The 15,224-nt window shown below is 41.4% G+C and overlaps 1 long non-coding RNA gene across 1 annotated transcript in view; it reads right to left on the reverse strand.

The window, feature by feature from the left end:
- LOC134471754 (uncharacterized) overlaps positions 1-8,513 on the reverse strand; it is a 32,727-nt gene extending 24,214 nt beyond the window's left edge. Inside the window, exon 1 of the long non-coding RNA XR_010041352.1 lies at positions 8,308-8,513. This is a non-coding gene — a long non-coding RNA (uncharacterized LOC134471754). The remainder of the gene's footprint in view (positions 1-8,307) is intronic.
- Between the last annotated feature and the right edge of the window lie 6,711 nt (positions 8,514-15,224).

Here is a 15,224-nt window from a genome sequence, read left to right on the forward strand (position 1 = left end):
GGGGTCAGATCTTAGACAAATTTTATTTATTAAATTCACAATGAACTTTATTGAAAAAAATAAATGGGGATAGATATGTGTTGCTTCAAAAATTATATTTATGTACTTACATATATTGTGCACATATCAAAACCATATATAGCATATATGCAACATGTATGACACATGTATGACATATAAAACAGAGACAGAGAGTGTCAAAAAATGTGTACACACTTCAGGAAAAGAAAAATAGTATGAATTTGTTTCAACAGATGAAAAAGAAGAAATAGAAAATGTTGTGCAGCAATTACAGTGATCAAGGTTCCCCAAGCAGCAGTTCACCATAACACAAGTCTGGAAGCCAACAGCGACAACTGTGAGCAACTCCTGTAATTGCAGAGGTCAATCTCATGATGGCTCAATAAATTTAGTATTAAAATATTTATACAAGTTTTTCTTTTCCCAAAGTGTATATAACATTTTTTGGCAGACTCTGTATATATTTAATACATATAAATGAATCAGATCACAAAATCAGGAATTAAATAGCTCATCCATTCTATTATGAAGAACATTGATCAACAGAAGTTACTAAAAAATTCCTACTAGGCATAACCCAAGGAAGAGCAAGCCTGGCCTTTGGAGTTCTGGAATATTCTACCTTGTCTCAGTGAGGGTGCAGGGCAGAGGGCTCAGGAGTGAGTGGGAGGCTGATGAGGAGAGCCTGGGGCTCACTGAGAGGTGCAGTCCTCTAGGAGGTGAGAATGTCCTGGCACCAGGGCAGTCACACCAGGGTGACAGAATTCCCTGTCAGTGCTGCTTTCTGACTGAAATTGGCAGCTGCCCCGGCTTTCCACGCTGCAGGAAGAAGACCCGGAGTACTCACCAGATTCCTCCCACCAGGCCCCTGCAGGCCCGCCCCCCACCAACAGCCAGCACACTTCCGCTGGCAGTCCTCCTCTGAAGGCCTGGGCCCTTGGCCACTCTTCCTCTCGCAAGTCCCAGCTCTTGATTTTCCCCAGCCTCTTCCTCAGGAAGCTGTCCGTGTCAGGCATCACCTTTAAGGACTGTTCCCCACGGACACTGTCCCCTCCCTGCCACAGGAGTCCCTGTCCCCATGCTTGTACCCAGAGTCTCCTCTACTCCCCTGCTCCTCCCCAACCCGAGCATGTCTTAAGTTTGAGGCCCACTGTTCACAAGGAAGGAGCAATCCCCGTGTCCAGCAGCCAGAGGAAAGATCAGCAAGTACGGTCTCTGCTCACAACAGAACATTGTCCAGCATGAAGAGGAGTGAAGCAAGTGTCCATGCTACAGCGTGGATGAACCCGAACATATGATGCTAAACAAGAGAGGCCACCACAAAGACACACTTTCCTCCACCCCACTTACGGGAAGCATCCAGAACAAGCGAATCAGTAGAGACAGAAAGCAGATTAGTGTTTGCAGGGGTAGGAGGCAGGGGAGTAGGAGATAACTGCTCAGGGATACTTTTTATGGCTCTCTCTCTCTCTCTCTCTCTCTCTCTCTCTCTCTCTCTCTCTGTGTGTGTGTGTGTGTGTGTGTGTGTGTACCAGGAATGAATCCAGGACCTCACACTTACCAGGCAGGTACTGCACCACTGAGCTATATCCTGACCCTCAGGGATACTTTTTAAACTGTGAAAATTATTTGAAACTAGACAAAGGTGGTGGTTGCACAACACTGTAAATGCACTACATGCCACTGAACTGCGCACTTTAAAATCACTACGCAGGGCTGGGGTTTGGCTCAGTGGCAGGGCACGGGCTAGCATTCACAAGGCCTTGGGTCTGGCCCTAGCATTGAAAAAACAAAGGTCAATTTTGTGTTGTGGTAGTTTTGCCTCAACTAAAAAGAAACTTAGATGTGGGGGGAGGATTTAGGGGTTGGAGGGTGAGATGAGGATTTGGGATTCAAAAGAGACTGATTTAGGAACTTTGAATCCCAAATATACGTCCAGCATTATCAGGTGACTGGTGACCTCTGTGCCAAACACAATGAATAATTTTGTTGCAAAAGAAAAAGCATTCTTAGAAGCAGACAACTGATTTATAAACAAAATCTTGGAATATAATATTTCCCTGTTTAATTGTTGGGACTATTCGTAAATTAGTCTGTAGGACACAGTTAATCTTTGGCTTTGGTTCTGAAATAATCAATAAAAAGACATCATAGTGATAATCTTTGGGGAAGTGAAATTCAATTTAACCCATTTTTTTCTATTGGTTAGCTTCTCCGATAATTGGTTTGATGGGGGAGAAGTTTGAAGTTATTGGTTAAATAGAGGTTTTTGGATTATCTGTGAATTTTAATTATCCATGCTTCACCTGGCCCCAATTAGCACTAATAATTGAGTTAGCTGAATAGAAGTCATTTCCCATCATATCAGTTTTACTATAAAATTCTTAATTGCTTCACTAATGGAGCCCCCAAACACAAAGCCCCTTTCTACCATATGTGTTCACCCCCACAACACCACGATTTGTAAAATTAATGCTGTATAACGGCAGAGTGTTAACTGCATGGTGAATAGTAAGGCACAAATGCCTTTAACAACAAAACGTGTGTAGCCAAGAAGTGAAACTAGAAATTCTAATGTGCATTTGGTAATCGTAGCAGTGATGGCCAGAAGGTATTACAAAGCCTTCCTAAAGCATAGTCAAAAATCTTAATCAATGTTTTCAAGTGATTTGTATTTTCAATTTCAATGGAGGTTGTCACTGTCTTAATTTATCCCAATTTAAATTGAGACAGCCTTTTAAAGTGCCTGTTAATTTTAGCCATCAACCCACTTTCAGAGGTGTTATTTTTATTTACTAACCACCATCGACATGCCTTTTTAAGGTTTCAGTTTCTCTTCCTGGACATATTTGTATTTATACTAAACACAATAAATATCTCCAATTCCAAGAGCCCCCTTTGACCTTCTTTGATCTCTGAGTCCCAACCTCCCTTAACTTGACATATAAATTAGCCCGGCCCCTCCCAGGAGGCCAGAGCAGAGGGTAGTGTTTCACGGGCTCTCTCGCCCCCTCTCCAGCCCCCAGCATCGTGTTTTCCCATTGCCATGGAGATCGAGCTATGCACACAGAGCCCAACAAACCCAGCAAATGGGAAAAGTCCCGGCCAGATAGAATTACTAACTAAACAAACGCTATTGGTAACAGAGTGGGGAGTGGGAAGCCCAGTTCTCCTTTTCTGCCCACAATCAGATTACAGGTAAAAGTGCAAACAGCTAGATGAAAGCTGACACGGTGGTTCTTTTAAAGACACAGCGACATATTACTCCCAGAAAACATAGCGACTAGTGCAGTCCAAGTGGCCTGTGAGCCGGCCTCAGTGGAAACGTGGGAGGGCCCGCTCTCCTTTTGCGGAAACGTTGCTGTCCTGATGGCTCCAGACCAGGGTCTTATTGTTATCCAGAGAAAATCTCAGCCCGGTTGAGCATCCAGCCAGAGGCCGGGTGGGTGGGAAGCCTGAGCACTGCTCCCTTCCACTCCTTGTTGGCATGTGTGGGGTGAATGATAAGCGGTCTCTCGCTCACACTGTAAGATGTCATGCGCTAGGGCCATTTCTCCAAGAATCAATTAATTAACACCAAGTTCTTGTTATTGTTTCTGAAAGAAAACCGCCTATGCAACCCTGAGAGCATAGATAAACAGGATTTCAAGTTTTGCTTTGCTTGGTGTCACTGGTGTCTTTTCTATTTCTTTGTACATTTGGTTTTGGTTAAAGAACTGCTGATCAGTCTCCAAGAGACATTTTTTTTTTTTAAAAAGCTGGAGGACATAAATATTTGATGCAGAAGTAAATGGAAATTTTCATTTAAAGAGCAGTATTTTTCAGATAGGCAATCTGCAAAGGTTTTCTAAATGCAAAAATTATATAATGAAGTATTAATTAAGATATTAATTTATGTTGCTATTGTAAATGGAAGCTGGTCATAAAAGACTTCAGGGGCTGGAGATGCCGACAGTGGCAGCACATTTGCCTGTTGTAAGCAAGGCCCTGTAACACTGAATGGGAAATTGATTTTACCCTATTACCGAATTTTTGTGGCATACCCCAGTCTCTTTTGGTACAAAACAGAATTGAGCTCTTCTGTGTGTGGATTATCATCAACCTTTCAACTGCGTCGCTTTACTATTTGAAAACCCCAAAGCTGTTCAGAGTAACCTTAATATCAGCACAACACCCATATAATAGCTCAAAGTGTCCTACACCAGGACTTTCAATGACTTTCAAAACTGCATCAGTTACACTGCATCAATGCATGGACAATTGTTAAATAGAATTATAGACAGCAGTGATTTCTCTTAAAAACAGCATTTGTTATTCTTCAAGACTGTTTTCTATCATCACTTCCCACCTAAGTTTAAAAGACCTAACATGTTTTTAACTTCCGTCAGAAGTTGTTACTGGATAATGCAAATCACAATTAAGAAAATGCTAAAGTCAAATTGAGTGTGTTTTTCTAAATTTAATACATTTAGCTCACTCTCTTGAGCACATCTTGCCTCAGTAGAAGACTGTGGCTTGTGTTGATGTAGCTCTGCAACTCACGTGTCAAGCCTGTCTGAACGAAGTGGTCTCTTTACAATAGAGACTACTGTAGTCATTTCAGGGCTTCTGCGGGTACAGAATTGGTCCTCCGGGAGGCTCATTTATGAGAGCAAGGACCCCTCTCTGTGAAGTCCTGCTGACAGGACAAAACATCAGTGCAAATGACCAGCAGTCAGGCTGGCAGGCGGGAGTCAGATGCAAAAGGATCATTAAAATTACTGATATTTGACAAATATTCATCTATACAGCATTACACAACCGAAACATCTGTTTCCTAGCAACCTGCAGACTAGGGAGAGCCAATCTCTATTTTAGTTTGCTTAAATGAGATATGAATTACAGAAAATAAGAATATCAATGGAGAGAAAGAATGTGTCATAACTTCACCAGGTTTTGTCATTGTGGCTGTTACAGGACAATTATGAGCATTATTGTACATAAAGTACATTTTATAAATGGTCTTTATCTCATGAGCAGGATGTCTGGTAGGGATTCGGCCCATCCTGTGGCTTCTGTCAGTTTTCACAGGCGCCTAGGCCTAGAGTTCCAGGAATCACTTTGCCTGACCTCCAAACAAGATGGAAAAGGAAATGTCAGAGAAGCACCTGAGTCCCCACGGCCCTGCCTCAAGAAAGCAAGGGGCTGCCTGGCCCAAAGTGGCGCTGAGCCTGGAAAGGCAGCAGGTTCAGCTGGAGATCAAGGGCCACAGCTCTGCACACGGGCAGCCCTTCAGATGCCACAGAATCTGCTCTGGTTCCACGTCCCCAAATAGGCTTTGCTCAAAGAATCCACTTCTTCCCACCCCCAACCCCACCCCATTGCTGTAAAGAGACACACAGCAAATCCTGGCTGGATGTGCACTGAAAGGGATTTTGGGCTAGGCATGGTGGCATAAGGTTGTGATCCCAGCACTCGAGAGGCTGAGGCGAGGGAATTGTTGCAAGTTTGAGAACGGCCTGGGCTACAAAGTGAGCTCAAGCAAGGCCAGCCTGAACTGCATAGCGAAACCCTGTCTCAAAAACAAAAAAAAAAAGTGGGGGCTTCAGGGGCTGGAGAAGTAGCTCAGTGGTCATGCACTTGCCTAAAATAAGCAAAGCCCGGATTGCATCCCCAGCAGAGGTGGAGATGAGAAGGACACAGAGAGACAAAGAGACGGGACGTTATTGGAAGATCCCTGTGTGCGCCATATGTTAATAGTCTTCTCCCCTCTTCCTAAAGGCCATGTTCATTTAAACTTGCTCCTATAAAACCCTGGTCTTGTCCTTGTCTGTCTTTCTGCACTGAGAAGAGGATCGCTAAGTTTAATTTATATGTGGCTTAAATTTCTCAAAGGCTATCAATATATGGCATGGATGGCTAGAGATCAGTGGCATCCTTTTAAATCGACATTGTTTTTGAAATAACAAAAGAAATCTCTTGGGAGCCATTTAGAGGCAGTTTGTTATGACCAAAGTTCCCAAGTTCTTTAATTGTACTCTTCCTGTTAGCCTATACATTATGGTATGAAGAATGATGCGGATACTTTGTGGACTGCAGGGGGAGGGCTCCACTAGACCGTGCGGTGTGCCTTTCGAGACACCTCTGTCATTGCCAACTGGAGCTGTGTTCACAGCCCTGGACTTCCGAGGGGGTGCGGCCAGGCCTCCCAGCGGGCTGATGTCCAGGACCCATGTGCCTAGGAAATCCATGTTACTGAACCCAAAGAATAACTTTAAAAATATAAAATGAAAAACAGCCTTATGAATCAATCCTGCTCCACAAAATAAATAAAATGGCCAAAGAAATATGAAGGCACCAAGATACCGGGAAGGAAGTTATTTGAGAATGGCAATTGTTTATGACACCAGAAATGTCAGTCCAGAAACGTGGAAATGCAGTTTTGCAAAATAAACCTCCTATATCTTGGCAGAGACAATAGACACACAGCTCTTTGGTTTTCATGTGTGTGTGTGGTTTTTTGGTTTGTTTTTTTCACACAGCTCTTTGTAATGTTATGCTTTTAAATGTTTTTTCCAGTTACAAAAATATGATATTTTTTAGGTATTTATAATGTGATATTTATAAGTAGCTTCTAGATAGATTGTCATGGATGAAAATGATATAATTTTTAAGATCTACTGACTAAGAAAATAAGTAAGCACTTCTGGAAGGCAGGCAAATGCACTGTGGTCAGGGCAAAGCCTCTGCTCTGAACAAGATGTTATGTTCTTAAGTGTCAATCCCTAGGCTGCCCGCTTCGTAGCCAGTACATAACAGTGAAGAGGGCAGAGTTGTGCATCTTTGTCCACCGATCAGCAGCTTTTTTATTTTTTACACTGGGATCCAAGCCTCGCAATTTTTAAAGTTAATCATTAACTTCTTTGAAATCTTGACGGCATCTCAGTGGAGATACAAATATGTCACTTCCCCAGGTTCTTCCTTATAATTCTGTATTTTACCCTAAAAATCTAGTTAAAACCTCATCTTATTACGAACACTGTTGGTTGAGGTAGAGACTCAATCTGCACTCACTTGGATGGAGTATTTGGGTTAAATAAAATGGGTAAAAGGAAAGCTGAATACTCATACTGAATACTTAATTTGCACATTAAAAGCTGATCATTAATCCTATATTTTAACTCTACAAATGTCAGGAGCCATTCTTTCCTGCGGAGACTAGAGGTTCTCAGGATAAACCGGGCTGTGTTCAGTTACAAAGGCCCTGAATGAACACAAGGATAGTCACTGCGCCGGACCCAGAGACCATTAAGTAACGCTTTCCAAGCCTTTTGCTATCATATTACCACGAAAGGGAGGAATCCGAAAGCAAACTGAACCAAAGCAGTATTGTAACCGGAAGAGAATGTTATTAAAATCCAGTAATAAATACAGTACCTAAAAAATATACATACATCTGCACATGTGTTATGGTGCTGAGATGCATGTCTGTAGTTTCATGCTATTTAAATAAAGTGAAGGAAACATAAGCTTTCTTGTGGCCCAGGGACATTGAAGCTTCTTGTTTTTAGTGTTTGAGAAAAACCAGAAACGGACATCATGCTAAGATGTCTCAAACATGGTAGGCCAAATGATATTTTCACATAGTTCTAACATAAATCAGTATGACCCGCAATCATTTACCCAATTCTGGGAAATTAGCAAATCAAATAAATAAAAGTGCTGTTTTCAGCCCAAATTGCAGTTTCTGACAAGACTGCCTGGTGAGTATTATGCGGGTGATCATTAAGCCTTTAAAGCTGGGGTTCGCTAATGCCACTTGAAAAGGGTGAGCAACTGCAATCCAAATAAGGCACAATGCTGCCTCTAAGCTCAGTAAGTTCAAGTTTTACATAAATAGCAGTTTCAAACGGTTTGCTTGAAAATGTGCACATGACTACCAGAGTAAGTTCCCCACACCACACGGAGAAAGGGAAAGGAAAATAGAGCTGAGACAGTGCAAGAAGGGAGGTTGCTGAGAACTTTGTTTTGAAATAGCACATTCAGATCTTTGTCTAATTTTAGCAGGACTTAAGGTGTAGCAGCCTTACACAAAGTTCCTTAGCAAACTAATGAGTGTGCTCTTTGCAAGTAGCCTGAAATTATGATAGCAGAAGGTAGCGAACTTCCCCCAGAGTTTGCTTTTATATTCTGTTAAATTTCACCAGGATTTAGAGATTCTAAGAGAAAGTTCAGAGAAAATATTCTGCCACTTGTGAAAGCCACAGCTCCATTCATTGTGTTAACGTGGGGACACACGGTTATTACCTGCAGCTGGTTGCCAGTGTAAAGCACAGCGTGGCTCGGGTTCCTTTGGCCACAGAACTCACTGGGAAGCCATTGCTTTCTAGTCCAGCCGAGGAGGGAGGGAACTTGGAGCTTTCAGGGCCGCTGGGAATCGTTCTTTTGCACCTCAGCAGCCAACTCAGGAACGTCAGAGAGGAAACTCTGAACGCCCCCTTCACACCCGTCCAGCTTCCTACTCCATGTTTCATCTGAGACTATTAAAAGGCCTGCTTTACTCTATGTTACAAACCAAGCATATCATTCACAATTTTGTCAATCAAACAAAAAATATTTACAATACCCCGCTCTCCCCACTAAAAAAAAACCACCAGTCACTACATCCCCACTAGTTGGCCCCTCAGCACAGACGTTGAGAAGCTAAGTTCTGTGGGTGCTACTAGCATGTTTTCAATCAATATTCTGTTAGTCTCAATTGACGAACATGTACTGATATTTTTAAACCTTAAATTCAAAGTTATTTTTTTAAAAAAGACTGAGATGATAATGATTCTGGGAGAAGAGCACTATTCTCCACCATGTTCCATGTGCAGGGGTCTAGCCCTGGAGGAACAGGGTTCCACACTGGCTGCTGCTGGCACTGGGGCTCCAGCTCTAGCAGTGGGTCTCTAAGCATCTCTGGGTATCTCTGGGCTCCTGTGCACATAGATGTTTATCAGCAGAAGAGCCCAGCGATGCCCGGTAGAAACAAATACACAAGGGTATTTCCTGCTGCTCAGGTATTTCCCCCATCTATCTCTTACTTTCCGAGATACCCAAATAGAACAGGAGGCTAAATAATTAAAGCCTGCTGCTTCAGACCCGAGCAGCAGCAATTGTTTATGGGAGGATGTATGTGTAGGACTGTCAAAGATTCTTCTGAAATACTGAGAATGTTCTTCCCGGAGAAAACGTGGTACTGTTTAACATTCCCCAAAACTAAATATACATGGACTTCCCATACACTAGATGCATCTGCTAATTTGAAACTCAGTGTGTCCTTGCAAGGTTTTGGGTAACTTGCTTCCTATCTTTGTACTGACCCAACAGCATATTTAAATGACAAAGACAATGAGGAAGCCAGGCAAAAAGTGATGCTCCTGACACCAACAGGCATTTCTTCCTTTTTTAATGCTGCCACAGAAATAATTAGCAAGCGCAGAGATACCCTTCGTGTCCTGCTGAGTGCCTCTTCACTGGCCACAGCAATAAGCAGAGGAACTAGTGTTCATCTTAGGTCACTCCGTGACTGTAAGGGACAGTTTGCCTCCCAGGGTGGAAGCCATTTGAACCCCACTGATTGGGGTGTCCTGAAGTCCAGTATGACTTCTAGATCCGTATCCCTTCACAATAAGCAAACATCTGGAGGCACATGCAGGTGTACCTCTGATGTCCCCTGAAAATCCATCATCCTACTTTAGATCTTTAACTATATTTTTATTCATTTCTTCTAATGCACAATTTATGTTTCAAACTGATAGAGTATGAAATGCCATTTGAAATGGATTGCACACAAAACGTACATTAAAGAAAATCTTGTGTTTAATCAAAGTGCTCTCTATCGCACACAGTGATAGTTTTCTGGCATGGATATCCAAAATAAAAACACCTCCATTATTTTATCCAGTCCTTCATGGTAAATCACTGATTGCACAGGATATATTATTTTATGACAGTTTTCCTCTAGTTCTTAGTCCAGATACTTGGTGAACAACCGAGTTTCACATACGAAACTGTAGAATTCAGTATTTTTTCTGTTTCTCTCTTACTGGGAAAGATGTACTACAGGCTTCCTGTCTCCCTTGGTGTCTATGTAAATTAGGTCAGCACATGCACATACATTATGAGAATCAAAGCTAGGTGCCAAGGACCACATTCACTTTGACAGCCAAGAATACCTTTGAACAAAGAACTCAATTCTGTATAGAAGAATACCAATTTTAAAAATACCAAGGGGTTCCAAATATCTCCACACATCATTAGAGAATTATAAATGTTCCGCATCTGTATTTACAGATTTAACAGACCTTTATTTCTATCACATTTTAAGCTATGTAACACCACAGTTTTTTAAAATAAAAAAAAATGTTTTTTCTAAGTATAAAATTAAAAATGTTTCCCGTGGAAGACTTGAAAGACACACAAATATAAAATGTGATGCGTAGGGTTGAGAATGTCGCTCACAGCACTAGGGCCTGACTGGCAAACACAGGGTCCTGAGTTCAATTCCTGGTACAAAAAAAGGGGAAACACTAATTGTCCATCGTAAGAGGGTCACAGTTGATGTATTGCTGTATACTTTTCAAATAATAGACATAGTACATTTTATTTTCATGATTGCTCTCTTACTTTCCTATGACATATGCAGATCCCTTTTAAATCTGAATTAAAGAATGCTTGTGTTTGAGAATGTCTTTGGTTCTGGCCACCTACTTGGCAGGTGAACTATCTAAAGTGAGTGACTTACAAAAATCAAAATTAGGTTGAGAAACCATTTCTTTTGTCTCTTTCCTCCTGAATAGTACCTAAGAAGATCCACTGTATTCCAGGCCATTTAATCTCCTATTTGTGTACAACTAAAGAAGACCACTTTTAATAGACCTGTCATTTTGAAAATAACTTTATTAGGATATAACTCACAACTCACTCATTTTAACTATACAATTCAATGGCTTTTAGCATGTTCACAGTTTTGTGCAACCACAACATATGTCTTGTGCCAAAACATGTTTATCACCCCAAAAGAAATTATGCATCTGTTAGTGGTCATTTCCCACCAGCTTGCCAAGCTCATGAACCCCAGGCAACCATTAATAGATTTTCAATCTTTATGAATTGGCCTGTTCTTGATATTTCAAATTGAAATATGTTCGTGGGTTGGATTTCTTTCATTTCACATATTGTTTTCAGAGTTTCCCTTATAACGTAGCATGTGTAAATTCTTCATTCCTGTTTACTGCTGAATAGTGTTCCACTGCATACATACGATGTTTCCTTATCAGAGATGGGCATTTTATAGTTTCCACTGTGGGTGCATATGAATAAATTTGGCATGTACACATGGTTTCACTGCTGCTGAGAATACGTCCAGGAGTGGAACTGCTGGCTCCGTGTTTAACATTTTGAGGATCTGCCTGACTCCTTTCCAAAGCAGCTGGACCGTGTTCCAGTTCCACCAGCGGTGTAGAAGGGCTCCGGTTCCACCCCACCCTCGCCAACACTTGCTTTTTTCTGACTCCACCACCCCAGTAGGTATGAAGTGATTGGTATCATTGTGGGCTTGATCTGTGTTTCTCTACTGGCTGATGCTTCTGAGAACCTATGAGGACCTTACCGGCATTTGTATATCTTCCTTGGAAAAACATCTAGTTACATGCTTTGCATATTTAAAAACATTTTTATTAATTAAGTTTATTGGTACATTTCAGGTATACATAATGATCACATTCATTACTGGGCATTTATACTGTTCATGACACGACATGAGTCCTTCCCACCCCTATTTCCCAGCCCTCCCTTCAACTGCTTTTTTTGCTTATTTTTTTTAACTTGGTTTCTTTTCTTAAATCATTGAGTTCTAGGAGCTCTTTATACTGGCTACATTTGCACAGACTCCCTCCAAAATCAGGTGTCTCTGACAGACAGTTTTCTTTTCTTTTTTTTTTTGTCTTTTTCCTTTTTATTGGTACCAGGGATCGAACTCACGACTGCCTGCTTGCAAGGCAGGCGCTTATGCTGCTGAGCTAAATCCCCAGCCCCTAGACAGACAGTTTTCAGAAACAGAGACTTTTAAGAGATGTCTAGGTGTCGAGGGCTCTTCTCTGATTTCTTTGCTCACCTCTGTTTCATCTACCTTTTTTTTTTTTTTTTTGTAAAAATACAGTACATCGGGCTGGGGATTTAGCTCAGCAGCATAAGTACCTGCCTTGCAAGTAGGCAGTCGTGGGTTTGATTCCCGGTACCAATAAAAATGAAAAAGAGACAAAAAAAAAAATTTTTTTTTAAATACAGTACATCTACATTTTCAATTTTCTTTAGTCTGAGAGTTAGAAGAACTCTAGGCCTTGAGGTTGGTCAAACAAAATTGGTGACAGAAAATCACAGACTTCTTATAGTATATATCAAGGGATTTTCATTTTCAAGGCAGGAGATATCAGCCGGGATTTAAGGTGGAGAAATACTTGCAGGACAGTTCTGGGGCCTGAAAGGATACAGGATTGCCAGGCCGGCGAGGACAGGTCCCTGCCACAGTCATGCGGGCCATTTGGGCCTTAGCATGCTCTGCATAAGCCTTTCAATCAAGACCTGGAGCCTGCTCACGCCAGGGGGCCTGGCTGACACTCAGCTCTGCTTCCTGCAGCTGCTCTGCTCCCAGAACCGGGAGGAGAGACATATTTGTAGGCTGTTGCCAGTCTCAGTCTGTTTGTGCTACTGATAAAACAGCACAGAATGAGTAATTTCTAGACAACAGACATCTATGTCTCACAGTTCTGGAGGGTGGGGTGTGCAACATAAAGGTGTCGCTAGCTATTTAGTGTCTAGTCAGGGATTTCATGCTGAGACCTCACAGGGCAGAGGAGACCCAAGGGCAAAGGGGAAGAATGCAATGTCCTCACACAGTGGAAGAGCAAAGAGCAGTCCTCTGCCCCCGCCTTCCACCCTTGAGATGCCATCTTTATCACTAATCATCTTCCCAATCCTGCCTCTTGACATCTTCATATCTGGGCATGGGTTTCTAGTCAAGATGGAAAACAGGTAAGTCTCCACGTAGGGTGTGATAGTTCTGTGAGCTTCTTGGAGCTGAGACAGTGATTTCACTGATGGAGACTAGGGCCAGCATGACGCCTCAAAGGGCATATAAGTTCAATAAACATCCAAGCTTGCTTTCTGTCCAAGTGTGTTTAATATTATCATTGCTTCAATGTGAAGTGCTGTGAGAAAATTTTGGTTTGAGACAAGTCCTTAAAATTTCTGTGTCCATTTAAGCAGAAAATTTAGGCTGAATAGAATAGTTGTTTGAGATATTTCCTTGCAATTACTTTATAAAACAGCAGCGTGAAATTCATGTAACCTCTCAATATGTGGATACGACAAATGAATATTAAGAACTATACTGAGGGGGGCTGGGGATTTAGCTCAGCGGCATAAGCGCCTTCCTTGCAAGCAGGCAGTCGTGAGTTCGATCCCTGGTACCGATAAAAACGAAAAAGAACAAAAAAAAAAAAAAAAAAAAAAAGAACTACACTGAGACCTATAGTTCTTTAAAGCATATATGAAATCTAAATAATTCTCCTTTAAATTGCCAACTTTGCCATAGGTTTTAACTTTTAAAGAATCAGAGATGGTGCGGAAACACAAGAACTTATACATGACCACCACCCATCCTCCAATAGATACGCCATTTCAAAACACACAGGCATCATTTTCCTGTTTTTTTCTTGTAATTTAACGTCCCTGTCTTTCACATCTAGGGAATTGTCTACACATTATATTTGAGTTAGAAAAACGGGTATCTCTGTCCTTAGTGGAAGTGAACGTGGGCTTTACAACTCTAAGTCTGCTCTAATGTAGACGGCCATCACATTTTGAAATGTCATTTTAACTTTTTGCAGGTGCTGGGCCCACTGAGCTACACCTCAGCCCCTAATTTTCTTTTTTCATTCAATATTTTTAAGCTTCTCTAACAGAATTTGACTTTTACCTAGCTTCTATATTTTTTTCTCAGTTCCTTAGATAAACTGTTTACACTCTGTTGGTCAGCTTTGACTTACTAACAAATGTTTGAAATAACAAATTGCAAAAGAAGAAAGGTTTATTTAGGCCCAATTTTGGTGTTTCACTTTGAGATAGCTGGCCTTGTTATCTTTGGGTATATGGCAAGACAGTGTATCATGATGGGAGTGCATGGTGAACAAGCTGCTCACCTGTGGCAACCAGGAAGGAAGAGAGAGGCAGAGATGAGGTCCCACAGTCCCTTTTAAGGGCCTGCCCCAGTGACTTAACTTTCTCTGCCCAGGCTCTGCCTCCTGGAGGTGCCACCACCTCCCAGCAGCACAGCAGGCTGGAGACCAAGCTATTAACCTATGGCCCTTGGGAAGTATTCCAGTGGCCAAAGACAGCACTATCGGCTCACAGAGGTGTGCAGGGCTTGCTTCACTCCTGTTTTAGTCTATCTAGATCAGAGTGGTACCATCAACCTCACTGCAACTCTGGACAGTAAGGAAGAATAAATATTACCCAGCAATGTATAATGCAGGGAGAAGTGTATTAATAAGTGGAGATTGTTGTCTTAGACCTCATAAGCACTGTTTAGCTTTTAAAATTCTTGTGTTTTAGGTAATTGAAAGAAAACTTCATTAAAAATTGTAATATAGAGTTATATGTGACCATACTTTTGTATGTTAGAAATAAGATGAAATTTTCCAGCATTGAAAAAGGTGAGTAGTTTAAAAATGACCTATGTAACACTTCACAAATATATGTTGATTTTTTGTTTTTGTTGTTGTTTTTTGGTACTGGAGATCAAATTCACATTGTTGTACTTACCAGACAGGTGCTTGTGCCACTAAGCTAAATTGCTAGCATATCGTTGTTGTGTAAGATGTTTTTGTGTTAGGCTGGGAATTTAGCTTAGTACTGCGCCTGCCTGGGAAGTCTGGAAAGTGCAAGATCCTAAGTTCAATACCTGGTACCAAAAAAAAAAAAAAAAGATGTTTGGTATTGTTTCAAATACACATTTCCTACAACTGTAAATTCTAGTACAATCAAGTTATAAAATAAAACTTCTTAAGCCTGAGGGTATAGCTCAGTGATAGAACACTTGCCTAGTAAAGTCCAGGGTTCAATCCCCAGCACTGCTAATAAAGTCAAAACAAAACACAACCAATAAAATAAAATAAGAC

Source organism: Cavia porcellus, unplaced genomic scaffold, assembly GCF_034190915.1.
Source record: "Cavia porcellus strain 051 isolate PalLab524CR breed Dunkin Hartley unplaced genomic scaffold, mCavPor4.1 scaffold_20, whole genome shotgun sequence".
In the NCBI taxonomy this organism is placed as follows: Eukaryota; Metazoa; Chordata; class Mammalia; order Rodentia; family Caviidae; genus Cavia; species Cavia porcellus.